The sequence below is a fragment of the Danio aesculapii genome, chromosome 2 (assembly GCF_903798145.1).
Source record: "Danio aesculapii chromosome 2, fDanAes4.1, whole genome shotgun sequence".
Classification (NCBI taxonomy): Eukaryota; Metazoa; Chordata; class Actinopteri; order Cypriniformes; family Danionidae; genus Danio; species Danio aesculapii.
This window is the reverse complement of record NC_079436.1, coordinates 57,050,085-57,061,323: the sequence shown is the minus strand read 5'-3', so window position 1 is coordinate 57,061,323 and position 11,239 is coordinate 57,050,085. Positions and strand designations below refer to the sequence as shown.

The 11,239-nt window shown below is 44.3% G+C and overlaps 19 non-coding genes across 19 annotated transcripts; all 19 read right to left on the bottom strand.

Moving 5' to 3' along the window:
• Nucleotides 1–293: 293 nt before the first annotated feature.
• On the bottom strand, nt 294–367 carry trnat-agu (transfer RNA threonine (anticodon AGU)). The gene has a single exon. It is a non-coding gene; the product is annotated as a tRNA-Thr (tRNA).
• Nucleotides 368–590: 223 nt separating this feature from the next.
• On the bottom strand, nt 591–664 carry trnat-ugu (transfer RNA threonine (anticodon UGU)). Its single transcript has one exon. It is a non-coding gene; the product is annotated as a tRNA-Thr (tRNA).
• Nucleotides 665–1,311: 647 nt separating this feature from the next.
• Nucleotides 1,312–1,385, bottom strand: trnat-ugu (transfer RNA threonine (anticodon UGU)). Its single transcript has one exon. It is a non-coding gene; the product is annotated as a tRNA-Thr (tRNA).
• A 459-nt stretch (nt 1,386–1,844) lies between these two features.
• Nucleotides 1,845–1,933, bottom strand: trnar-ucu (transfer RNA arginine (anticodon UCU)). The gene is given in 2 exon segments: nt 1,845–1,880; nt 1,897–1,933. It is a non-coding gene; the product is annotated as a tRNA-Arg (tRNA).
• A 932-nt stretch (nt 1,934–2,865) lies between these two features.
• Nucleotides 2,866–2,954, bottom strand: trnar-ucu (transfer RNA arginine (anticodon UCU)). The gene is given in 2 exon segments: nt 2,866–2,901; nt 2,918–2,954. It is a non-coding gene; the product is annotated as a tRNA-Arg (tRNA).
• A 78-nt stretch (nt 2,955–3,032) lies between these two features.
• Nucleotides 3,033–3,106, bottom strand: trnat-agu (transfer RNA threonine (anticodon AGU)). The gene has a single exon. It is a non-coding gene; the product is annotated as a tRNA-Thr (tRNA).
• Nucleotides 3,107–3,379: 273 nt separating this feature from the next.
• On the bottom strand, nt 3,380–3,453 carry trnat-ugu (transfer RNA threonine (anticodon UGU)). The gene has a single exon. It is a non-coding gene; the product is annotated as a tRNA-Thr (tRNA).
• A 1,101-nt stretch (nt 3,454–4,554) lies between these two features.
• On the bottom strand, nt 4,555–4,643 carry trnar-ucu (transfer RNA arginine (anticodon UCU)). Its single transcript is given in 2 exon segments — nt 4,555–4,590; nt 4,607–4,643. It is a non-coding gene; the product is annotated as a tRNA-Arg (tRNA).
• Nucleotides 4,644–4,721: 78 nt separating this feature from the next.
• On the bottom strand, nt 4,722–4,795 carry trnat-agu (transfer RNA threonine (anticodon AGU)). The gene has a single exon. It is a non-coding gene; the product is annotated as a tRNA-Thr (tRNA).
• Nucleotides 4,796–5,068: 273 nt separating this feature from the next.
• On the bottom strand, nt 5,069–5,142 carry trnat-ugu (transfer RNA threonine (anticodon UGU)). The gene has a single exon. It is a non-coding gene; the product is annotated as a tRNA-Thr (tRNA).
• Nucleotides 5,143–6,244: 1,102 nt separating this feature from the next.
• On the bottom strand, nt 6,245–6,333 carry trnar-ucu (transfer RNA arginine (anticodon UCU)). The gene is given in 2 exon segments: nt 6,245–6,280; nt 6,297–6,333. It is a non-coding gene; the product is annotated as a tRNA-Arg (tRNA).
• A 78-nt stretch (nt 6,334–6,411) lies between these two features.
• Nucleotides 6,412–6,485, bottom strand: trnat-agu (transfer RNA threonine (anticodon AGU)). The gene has a single exon. It is a non-coding gene; the product is annotated as a tRNA-Thr (tRNA).
• Nucleotides 6,486–6,758: 273 nt separating this feature from the next.
• trnat-ugu (transfer RNA threonine (anticodon UGU)) lies at nt 6,759–6,832 on the bottom strand. Its single transcript has one exon. It is a non-coding gene; the product is annotated as a tRNA-Thr (tRNA).
• Nucleotides 6,833–7,932: 1,100 nt separating this feature from the next.
• Nucleotides 7,933–8,021, bottom strand: trnar-ucu (transfer RNA arginine (anticodon UCU)). The gene is given in 2 exon segments: nt 7,933–7,968; nt 7,985–8,021. It is a non-coding gene; the product is annotated as a tRNA-Arg (tRNA).
• A 78-nt stretch (nt 8,022–8,099) lies between these two features.
• trnat-agu (transfer RNA threonine (anticodon AGU)) lies at nt 8,100–8,173 on the bottom strand. The gene has a single exon. It is a non-coding gene; the product is annotated as a tRNA-Thr (tRNA).
• Nucleotides 8,174–8,445: 272 nt separating this feature from the next.
• On the bottom strand, nt 8,446–8,519 carry trnat-ugu (transfer RNA threonine (anticodon UGU)). The gene has a single exon. It is a non-coding gene; the product is annotated as a tRNA-Thr (tRNA).
• Nucleotides 8,520–9,619: 1,100 nt separating this feature from the next.
• Nucleotides 9,620–9,708, bottom strand: trnar-ucu (transfer RNA arginine (anticodon UCU)). The gene is given in 2 exon segments: nt 9,620–9,655; nt 9,672–9,708. It is a non-coding gene; the product is annotated as a tRNA-Arg (tRNA).
• Nucleotides 9,709–9,786: 78 nt separating this feature from the next.
• Nucleotides 9,787–9,860, bottom strand: trnat-agu (transfer RNA threonine (anticodon AGU)). Its single transcript has one exon. It is a non-coding gene; the product is annotated as a tRNA-Thr (tRNA).
• Nucleotides 9,861–10,133: 273 nt separating this feature from the next.
• On the bottom strand, nt 10,134–10,207 carry trnat-ugu (transfer RNA threonine (anticodon UGU)). The gene has a single exon. It is a non-coding gene; the product is annotated as a tRNA-Thr (tRNA).
• Between the last annotated feature and the right edge of the window lie 1,032 nt (nt 10,208–11,239).

Below are 11,239 nucleotides of genomic sequence, written 5' to 3'. Positions count from 1 at the left end.
CTACAATTTCATGATTCATTTCGTTAAGCCTGCACTGCGCAATGAAAGAAAGAAGCAAAACGGGATGGACAGATGCCTTAAATGTTGGAAACGCACCACAACTAAGTCAGTGATGAAAAAAGGGCAAAGCTAGCAAATCTGGTGGGACTCGAACCCATAACCTTTGAATGACTTAGTCAACAGCCTAGAAGTCAAATGCTCTATCCATTGTGCCACAGAGCCCTGCTTCCTGTAGCACTGTTGCACAGGAAGCACCTTTTGGTACTCTCAAGCCCATAAAAGCACTGCTCGCTAGGCACTGCTGGGATTTGGACCCAGGATCTCCTGTTTACTAGACAAGCACTTTGACCAACTAAGCCACAACGCCAGACAGGCATGAGAGGGGCTAGTTGTTTAATTGAAAAAAATAAAACATACAATGGCAGCGCTGCATGTGTGAATGTCTCTACTTGAAATATTAAAGTCCAATTGGTTACATATTACCACAGCATGCTATTTAAAGCCCTCTTAAATAAGCAGCGTTCTTAAGGATTTGAGAATTGTTAAGAAAAAGACTGCTAAACAGCTCACAATTCTGGCACCTGTACATTAGGTACTGCTGGGGTTTGAACCCAAGATCTCCTGTTTACAAGACAGGTGCTTTGACCAACTAAACCACAGCACCACCACTGAGAAGAGGACAAGATGTTTTTGCCTGTTGCCTGTTCCCAAGAGAGGTGCTCTAGCCAACTTAGTCTCAGCACTAAAAGAAAAAACCTCTGGATACAATACTTCCAAACACAGTTTGATCAAAGACAGTGGGGGAAAAGCAATGTTTACTATGCTTTCTACTCAATTACTTTACACTTGCAGAAAGAGGCTCTTGTACGACAAAAGGCTTGATCTGATCGATAGGTGGTAGTCACTTTTGCCCCAAAACCACAGGTTGTCCTCGAGTCATTCCTCAAGCCCACTCAGCCCTGCGGCATTTTCTAATCTCCCTTATTTAAAACAGCTCAATTAAGTCATCAGCTTCATTGTAGAGTACCTTAGTATCTGAGCCCGCACTGCGCAATGAAAGAAAGAAGCAAAACGGGATGGACAGATGCCTAAAATGTTGGAAACGCACCACACCTAAGTCAGTGATGAAAAAGGACAAAGCTGGCGACTCTGGTGGGACTCAAACCCACAACCTTTGAATGACTTAGCTCACAGCCTAGAAGTCCAATGCACTATCCATTGCGTCACAGAGCCCTGTTACCTGTAGCACTGTTGCACAGGAAGCACTTTTTGGCACCCTCAAGCCCATAAAAGCTTTGCTCGATGCGGACTAGGCACTGCTGGGATTCGAACCCAGGATCTCCTGTTTACAAGACAGGCGCTTTGACCAACTAAGCCACAGCGCCAACACCGAAAAGGGAATGACGTTTTTGCACAGAGACTAAAAAGACGGCATGTCTTAAAGAGACAACCAAAGAGGTTGCTTAACTCTATTTGTCACACTACCCACTACACCTCAAAGCTCTACAATTTCATAATTCATTCCGTTAAGCTCTGTGAACTAAGCACAAGCACCATCTGGACTAAGGCACTGCTGGGATTTGACCCAGGATCTCCTGTTTACAAGACAGGCCCTTTGACCAGCTAAGACACAGCGCCGCAAAGCTTGTTTGTGACAGACATTTGCATGATAAAAAAAAATCGAAGAAGACATAACTAATACACAAACGAACCCAGCATGTCAGGATGCAGAAAATGCTGACAAGATGGACGTGGTCTTTTAGAGTATGAAGGACTTTAGAGTATGGAGGATTATGTTGGAAACGCACCACACCTAAGTCAGTGATGAAAAAGGACAAAGCTGGCGACTCTGGTGGGACTCGAACCCACAACCTTTGAATGACTTAACTCACAGCCTAGAAGTCCAATGCGCTATCCATTGCGCCACAGAGCCCTGCTACCTGTAGCACTGTAGTTAAGAAAAACCCAGGATCTCCTGTTTACAAGACAGGCCCTTTGACCAGCTAAGACACAGCGCCGCAAAGCTTGTTTGTGAGAGACATTTGCATGATAAAAAAAATCGAAGAAGACATAACTAATACACAACCGAACCCAGCATGTCAGGATGCAGAAAATGCTGACAAGATGGACGTGGTCTTTTAGAGTCTGGAGGATTATGTCTCAAACCTTACGGGTACGCTGGCCTCTGTTCAAGGTCGAAGCAAAAAAAACCCATACATTTATTTTTATTTTATCTATCCTTAATCATGTGTTAAGTGTTTTAGTAAACCTCCAGTTGCTTTACATCCAAACCCAGTGTCAGCTCGGAAAATGGAAATCAGGACAAACATATGCTATTGGCCGTGCAAAGAGTTTCAGATCAGAAAGCCACTCTCACATAATCTGAGGAAAAGGTGCAGTTTGGATTCGGACCTAGGACCTGCTGTTCCCAATAGAGGTGCTCTGGCCAACTTAGTCTCAGCACTAAAAGAAAAAACCTCTGGATACAATACTTCCAAACACAGTTTGATCAAAGACAGTGGGGGAAAAGCAATGTTTACTATGCTTTCTACTCAATTACTTTGCACTTGCAGAAAGAGGCTCTTGTACGACAAAAGGCTTGATCTGATCGATAGGTGGTAGTCACTTTTGCCCCAAAACCACAGGTTGCCCTCGAGTCATTCCTCAAGCCCACTCAGCCCTGCGGCATTTTCTAATCTTCCTTATTTAAAACAGCTCAATTAAGTCATCAGCTTCATTGTAGAGTACTTTAGTATCTGAGCCCGCACTGCGCAATGAAAGAAAGAAGCAAAACGGGATGGACAGATGCCTAAAATGTTGGAAACGCACCACACCTAAGTCAGTGATGAAAAAGGACAAAGCTGGCGACTCTGGTGGGACTCGAACCCACAACCTTTGAATGACTTAGCTCACAGCCTAGAAGTCCAATGCGCTATCCATTGCGCCACAGAGCCCTGCTACCTGTAGCACTGTTGCACAGGAAGCACCTTTTGGCACCCTCAAGCCCATAAAAGCTTTGCTCGATGCGGACTAGGCACTGCTGGGATTCTAACCCAGGATCTCCTGTTTACTAGACAGGCGCTTTGACCAACTTAGCCACAGCGCCAGATAGGCATGAGAGAGGCTAATTGTTCAATTGAAAAAAATAAAATAAAAAACACAACGGTAGCGCTGCATGTGTGAATGTCTCTACTTGAAATATTAATGTCCAATTGGTTACGCATTACCACAGCATGCTACATAGAGCCATTGTCCAAAGCCCTCTTAAACGATCAGCGTTCTTAAGGATTTGAGAGTTGTTAAGAAAAAGTCTGCTAAACAGCTCGCCGCGTAAACACTCGTACTTCTCGGGAAGAAGCAATTCTGGCACCTGTACATTAGGCACTGCTGGGATTATAACCCAGGATCTCCTGTTTACAAGACAGGCGCTTTGACCAACTAAGCCACAGCGCCAACACTGAAAAGGGGACAAGACGTTTTTGCACAGAGACTAAAAAGACGACATGTCTTAAAGAGACAACAAAAGAGGTTGCTTAAGTCTATTTGTCGCACTACCCACTACACCTCAAAGCTCTACAATTTCATGATTCATTCCGTTAAGCTCTGTGAACCAAGCACAAGCACCATCTGGACTAAGGCACTGCTGGGATTTGACCCAGGATCTCCTGTTTACAAGACAGGCCCTTTGACCAGCTAAGACACAGCGCCGCAAAGCTTGTTTGTGAGAGACATTTGCATGATAAAAAAAATCGAAGAAGACATAACTAATACACAACCGAACCCAGCATGTCAGGATGCAGAAAATGCTGACAAGATGGACGTGGTCTTTTAGAGTATGGAGGATTATGTCTCAAACCTTACGGGTACCCTGGCCTCTGTTCAAGGTCGAAGCAAAAAAAAAACATACATTTATTTTTATTTTATCTATCCTTAATCATGTGTTAAGTGTTTTAGGAACCTCCAGTTGCTTTACATCCAAACCCAGTGTCAGCTCGGAAAATGGAAATCAGGACAAACATATGCTATTGGCCGTGCAAAGAGTTTCAGATCACAAAGCCACTCTCACATAATCTGAGGAAAAGGTGCAGTTTGGATTCGGACCTAGGACCTGCTGTTCCCAAGAGAGGTGCTCTGGCCAACTTAGTCTCAGCACTAAAAGAAAAAACCTCTGGATACAATACTTCCAAACACAGTTTGATCAAAGACAGTGGGGGAAAAGCAATGTTTACTATGCTTTCTACTCAATTACTTTGCACTTGCAGAAAGAGGCTCTTGTACGACAAAAGGCTTGATCTGATCGATAGGTGGTAGTCACTTTTGCCCCAAAACCACAGGTTGCCCTCGAGTCATTCCTCAAGCCCACTCAGCCCTGCGGCATTTTCTAATCTCCCTTATTTAAAACAGCTCAATTAAGTCATCAGCTTCATTGTAGAGTACCTTAGTATCTGAGCCTGCACTGCGCAATGAAAGAAAGAAGCAAAACGGGATGGACAGATGCCTAAAATGTTGGAAACGCACCACACCTAAGTCAGTGATGAAAAAGGACAAAGCTGGCGACTCTGGTGGGACTCGAACCCACAACCTTTGAATGACTTAGCTCACAGCCTAGAAGTCCAATGCGCTATCCATTGCGCCACAGAGCCCTGCTACCTGTAGCACTGTTGCACAGGAAGCACCTTTTGGCACCCTCAAGCCCATAAAAGCTTTGCTCGATGCTGACTAGGCACTGCTGGGATTTGAACCCAGGATCTCCTGTTTACTAGACAGGCGCTTTGACCAACTAAGCCACAGCGCCAGATAGGCATGAGAGAGGCTAATTGTTCAATTGAAAAAAATAAAATAAAAAACACAACGATAGCGCTGCATGTGTGAATGTCTCTACTTGAAATATTAAAGTCCAATTGGTTACGCATTACCACAGCATGCTACATAGAGCCATTGTCCAAAGCCCTCTTAAACGAGCAGCGTTCTTAAGGATTTGAGAGTTGTTAAGAAAAAGTCTGCTAAACAGCTCGCCGCGTAAACACTCGTACTTCTCGGGAAGAAGCAATTCTGGCACCTGTACATTAGGCACTGCTGGGATTTGAACCCAGGATCTCCTGTTTACAAGACAGGCGCTTTGACCAACTAAGCCACAGCGCCAACACTGAAAAGGGGACAAGACGTTTTTGCACAGAGACTAAAAAGACGACATGTCTTAAAGAGACAACAAAAGAGGTTGCTTAAGTCTATTTGTCGCACTACCCACTACACCTCAAAGCTCTACAATTTCATGATTCATTCCGTTAAGCTCTGTGAACCAAGCACAAGCACCATCTGGACTAAGGCACTGCTGGGATTTGACCCAGGATCTCCTGTTTACAAGACAGGCCCTTTGACCAGCTAAGACACAGCGCCGCAAAGCTTGTTTGTGAGAGACATTTGCATGATAAAAAAAAATCGAAGAAGACATAACTAATACACAACCGAACCCAGCATGTCAGGATGCAGAAAATGCTGACAAGATGGACGTGGTCTTTTAGAGTCTGGAGGATTATGTCTCAAACCTTACGGGTACCCTGGCCTCTGTTCAAGGTCGAAGCAAAAAAAAAACATAAATTTATTTTTATTTTATCTATCCTTAATCATGTGTTAAGTGTTTTAGGAACCTCCAGTTGCTTTACATCCAAACCCAGTGTCAGCTCGGAAAATGGAAATCAGGACAAACATATGCTATTGGCCGTGCAAAGAGTTTCAGATCAGAAAGCCACTCTCACATAATCTGAGGAAAAGGTGCAGTTTGGATTCGGACCTAGGACCTGCTGTTCCCAAGAGAGGTGCTCTGGCCAACTTAGTCTCAGCACTAAAAGAAAAAACCTCTGGATACAATACTTCCAAACACCGTTTGATCAAAGACAGTGGGGGAAAAGCAATGTTTACTATGCTTTCTACTCAATTACTTTGCACTTGCAGAAAGAGGCTCTTGTACGACAAAAGGCTTGATCTGATCGATAGGTGGTAGTCACTTTTGCCCCAAAACCACAGGTTGCCCTCGAGTCATTCCTCAAGCCCACTCAGCCCTGCGGCATTTTCTAATCTCCCTTATTTAAAAGAGCTCAATTAAGTCATCAGCTTCATTGTAGAGTACCTTAGTATCTGAGCCTGCACTGCGCAATGAAAGAAAGAAGCAAAACGGGATGGACAGATGCCTAAAATGTTGGAAACGCACCACACCTAAGTCAGTGATGAAAAAGGACAAAGCTGGCGACTCTGGTGGGACTCGAACCCACAACCTTTGAATGACTTAGCTCACAGCCTAGAAGTCCAATGCGCTATCCATTGTGCCACAGAGCCCTGCTACCTGTAGCACTGTTGCACAGGAAGCACCTTTTGGCACCCTCAAGCCCATAAAAGCTTTGCTCGATGCGGACTAGGCACTGCTGGGATTTGAACCCAGGATCTCCTGTTTACTAGACAGGCGCTTTGACCAACTAAGCCACAGCGCCAGATAGGCATGAGAGAGGCTAATTGTTCAATTGAAAAAAATAAAATAAAAAACACAACGATAGCGCTGCATGTGTGAATGTCTCTACTTGAAATATTAAAGTCCAATTGGTTACGCATTACCACAGCATGCTACATAGAGCCATTGTCCAAAGCCCTCTTAAACGAGCAGCGTTCTTAAGGATTTGAGAGTTGTTAAGAAAAAGTCTGCTAAACAGCTCGCCGCGTAAACACTCGTACTTCTCGGGAAGAAGCAATTCTGGCACCTGTACATTAGGCACTGCTGGGATTTGAACCCAGGATCTCCTGTTTACAAGACAGGCGCTTTGACCAACTAAGCCACAGCGCCAACACTGAAAAGGGAACAAGACGTTTTTGCACAGAAACTAAAAAGACGACATGTCTTAAAGAGACAACAAAGAGGTTGCTTAAGTCTATTTGTCGCACTACCCACTACACCTCAAAGCTCTACAATTTCATGATTCATTCCGTTAAGCTCTGTGAACCAAGCACAAGCACCATCTGGACTAAGGCACTGCTGGGATTTGACCCAGGATCTCCTGTTTACAAGACAGGCCCTTTGACCAGCTAAGACACAGCGCCGCAAAGCTTGTTTGTGAGAGACATTTGCATGATAAAAAAAATCGAAGAAGACATAACTAATACACAACCGAACCCAGCATGTCAGGATGCAGAAAATGCTGACAAGATGGACGTGGTCTTTTAGAGTCTGGAGGATTATGTCTCAAACCTTACGGGTACCCTGGCCTCTGTTCAAGGTCGAAGCAAAAAAAACCCATAAATTTATTTTTATTTTATCTATCCTTAATCATGTGTTAAGTGTTTTAGGAACCTCCAGTTGCTTTACATCCAAACCCAGTGTCAGCTCGGAAAATGGAAATCAGGACAAACATATGCTATTGGCCGTGCAAAGAGTTTCAGATCAGAAAGCCACTCTCACATAATCTGAGGAAAAGGTGCAGTTTGGATTCGGACCTAGGACCTGCTGTTCCCAAGAGAGGTGCTCTGGCCAACTTAGTCTCAGCACTAAAAGAAAAAACCTCTGGATACAATACTTCCAAACAGAGTTTGATCAAAGACAGTGGGGGAAAAGCAATGTTTACTATGCTTTCTTCTCAATTACTTTGCACTTGCAGAAAGAGGCTCTTGTACGACAAAAGGCTTGATCTGATCGATAGGTGGTAGTCACATTTGCCCCAAAACCACAGGTTGCCCTCGAGTCATTCCTCAAGCCCACTCAGCCCTGCGGCATTTTCTAATCTCCCTTATTTAAAAGAGCTCAATTAAGTCATCAGCTTCATTGTAGAGTACCTTAGTATCTGAGCCTGCACTGCGCAATGAAAGAAAGAAGCAAAACGGGATGGACAGACGCCTAAAATGTTGGAAACGCACCACACCTAAGTCAGTGATGAAAAAGGACAAAGCTGGCGACTCTGGTGGGACTCGAACCCACAACCTTTGAATGACTTAGCTCACAGCCTAGAAGTCCAATGCGCTATCCATTGCGCCACAGAGCCCTGCTACCTGTAGCATTGTTGCACAGGAAGCACCTTTTGGCACCCTCAAGCCCATAAAAGCTTTGCTCGATGCGGACTAGGCACTGCTGGGATTTGAACCCAGGATCTCCTGTTTACTAGACAGGCGCTTTGACCAACTAAGCCACAGCGCCAGATAGGCATGAGAGAGGCTAATTGTTCAATTGAAAAAAATAAATAAAAAACACAACGATAGCGCTGCATGTGTGAATGTCTCTACTTGAAATATTAATGTCCAATTGGTTACGCATTACCACAGCATGCTACATAGAGCCATTGTCCAAAGCCCTCTTAAACGATCAGCGTTCTTAAGGATTTGAGAGTTGTTAAGAAAAAGTCTGCTAAACAGCTCGCCGCGTAAACACTCGTACTTCTCGGGAAGAAGCAATTCTGGCACCTGTACATTAGGCACTGCTGGGATTTGAACCCAGGATCTCCTGTTTACAAGACAGGCGCTTTGACCAACTAAGCCACAGCGCCAACACTGAAAAGGGGACAAGACGTTTTTGCACAGAGACTAAAAAGACGACATGTCTTAAAGAGACAACAAAGAGGTTGCTTAAGTCTATTTGTCGCACTACCCACTACACCTCAAAGCTCTACAATTTCATGATTCATTCCGTTAAGCTCTGTGAACCAAGCACAAGCACCATCTGGACTAAGGCACTGCTGGGATTTGACCCAGGATCTCCTGTTTACAAGACAGGCCCTTTGACCAGCTAAGACACAGCGCCGCAAAGCTTGTTTGTGAGAGACATTTGCATGATAAAAAAAATCGAAGAAGACATAACTAATACACAACCGAACCCAGCATGTCAGGATGCAGAAAATGCTGACAAGATGGACGTGGTCTTTTAGAGTCAGGAGGATTATGTCTCAAACCTTACGGGTACCCTGGCCTCTGTTCAAGGTCGAAGCAAAAAAAAACATAAATTTATTTTTATTTTATCTATCCTTAATCATGTGTTAAGTGTTTTAGGAACCTCCAGTTGCTTTACATCCAAACCCAGTGTCAGCTCGGAAAATGGAAATCAGGACAAACATATGCTATTGGCCGTGCAAAGAGTTTCAGATCAGAAAGCCACTCTCACATAATCTGAGGAAAAGGTGCAGTTTGGATTCGGACCTAGGACCTGCTGTTCCCAAGAGAGGTGCTCTGGCCAACTTAGTCTCAGCACTAAAAGAAAAAAACCTCTGGATACAATACTTACAAACACAGTTTCATCAAAGACAGTGGGGGAAAAGCAATGTTTACTATGCTTTCTACTCAATTACTTTGCACTTGCAGAAAGAGGCTCTTGTACGACAAAAGGCTTGATCTGATCGATAGGTGGTAGTCACTTTTGCCCCAAAACCACAGGTTGCCCTCGAGTCATTCCTCAAGCCCACTCAGCCCTGCGGCATTTTCTAATCTCCCTTATTTAAAACAGCTCAATTAAGTCATCAGCTTCATTGTAGAGTACCTTAGTATCTGAGCCTGCACTGCGCAATGAAAGAAAGAAGCAAAACGGGATGGACAGATGCCTAAAATGTTGGAAACGCACCACACCTAAGTCAGTGATGAAAAAGGACAAAGCTGGCGACTCTGGTGGGACTCGAACCCACAACCTTTGAATGACTTAGCTCACAGCCTAGAAGTCCAATGCGCTATCCATTGCGCCACAGAGCCCTGCTACCTGTAGCACTGTTGCACAGGAAGCACCTTTTGGCACCCTCAAGCCCATAAAAGCTTTGCTCGATGCGGACTAGGCACTGCTGGGATTTGAACCCAGGATCTCCTGTTTACTAGACAGGCGCTTTGACCAACTAAGCCACAGCGCCAGATAGGCATGAGAGAGGCTAATTGTTCAATTGAAAAAAATAAAATAAAAAACACAACGATAGCGCTGCATGTGTGAATGTCTCTACTTGAAATATTAATGTCCAATTGGTTACGCATTACCACAGCATGCTACATAGAGCCATTGTCCAAAGCCCTCTTAAACGAGCAGCGTTCTTAAGGATTTGAGAGTTGTTAAGAAAAAGTCTGCTAAACAGCTCGCCGCGTAAACACTCGTACTTCTCGGGAAGAAGCAATTCTGGCACCTGTACATTAGGCACTGCTGGGATTTGAACCCAGGATCTCCTGTTTACAAGACAGGCGCTTTGACCAACTAAGCCACAGCGCCAACACTGAAAAGGGGACAAGACGTTTTTGCACAGAGACTAAAAAGACGACATGTCTTAAAGAGACAACAAAAGAGGTTGCTTAAGTCTATTTGTCGCACTACCCACTACACCTCAAAGCTCTACAATTTCATGATTCATTCCGTTAAGCTCTGTGAACCAAGCACAAGAACCATCTGGACTAAGGCACTGCTGGGATTTGACCCAGGATCTCCTGTTTACAAGACAGGCCCTTTGACCAGCTAAGACACAGCGCCGCAAAGCTTGTTTGTGAGAGACATTTGCATGATAAAAAAAATCGAAGAAGACATAACTAATACACAACCGAACCCAGCATGTCAGGATGCTGAAAATGCTGACAAGATGGACGTGGTCTTTCAGAGTCTGGAGGATTATGTCTCAAACCTTACGGGTACCCTGGCCTCTGCTCAAGGATCGAAGCAAAAAAAAACCCATAAATTTATTTTTATTTTATCTATCCTTGATCATGTGTTAAGTGTTTTAGGAACCTCCAGTTGCTTTACATCCAAACCCAGTGTCAGCTCGGAAAATGGAAATCAGGACAAACATATGCTATTGGCCGTGCAAAGAGTTTCAGATCAGAAAGCCACTCTCACATAATCTGAGGAAAAGGTGCAGTTTGGATTCGGACCTAGGACCTGCTGTTCCCAAGAGAGGTGCTCTGGCCAACTTAGTCTCAGCACTACAAGAAAAAACCTCTGGATACAATACTTCCAAACACAGTTTCATCAAAGACAGTGGGGGAAAAGCAATGTTTACTATGCTTTCTACTCAATTACTTTGCACTTGCAGAAAGAGGCTCTTGTACGACAAAAGGCTTGATCTGATCGATAGGTGGTAGTCACTTTTGCCCCAAAACCACAGGTTGCCCTCGAGTCATTCCTCAAGCCCACTCAGCCCTGCGGCATTTTCTAATCTCCCTTATTTAAAAGAGCTCAATTAAGTCATCAGCTTCATTGTAGAGTACCTTAGTATCTGAGCCTGCACTGCGCAATGAAAGAAAGAAGCAAAAC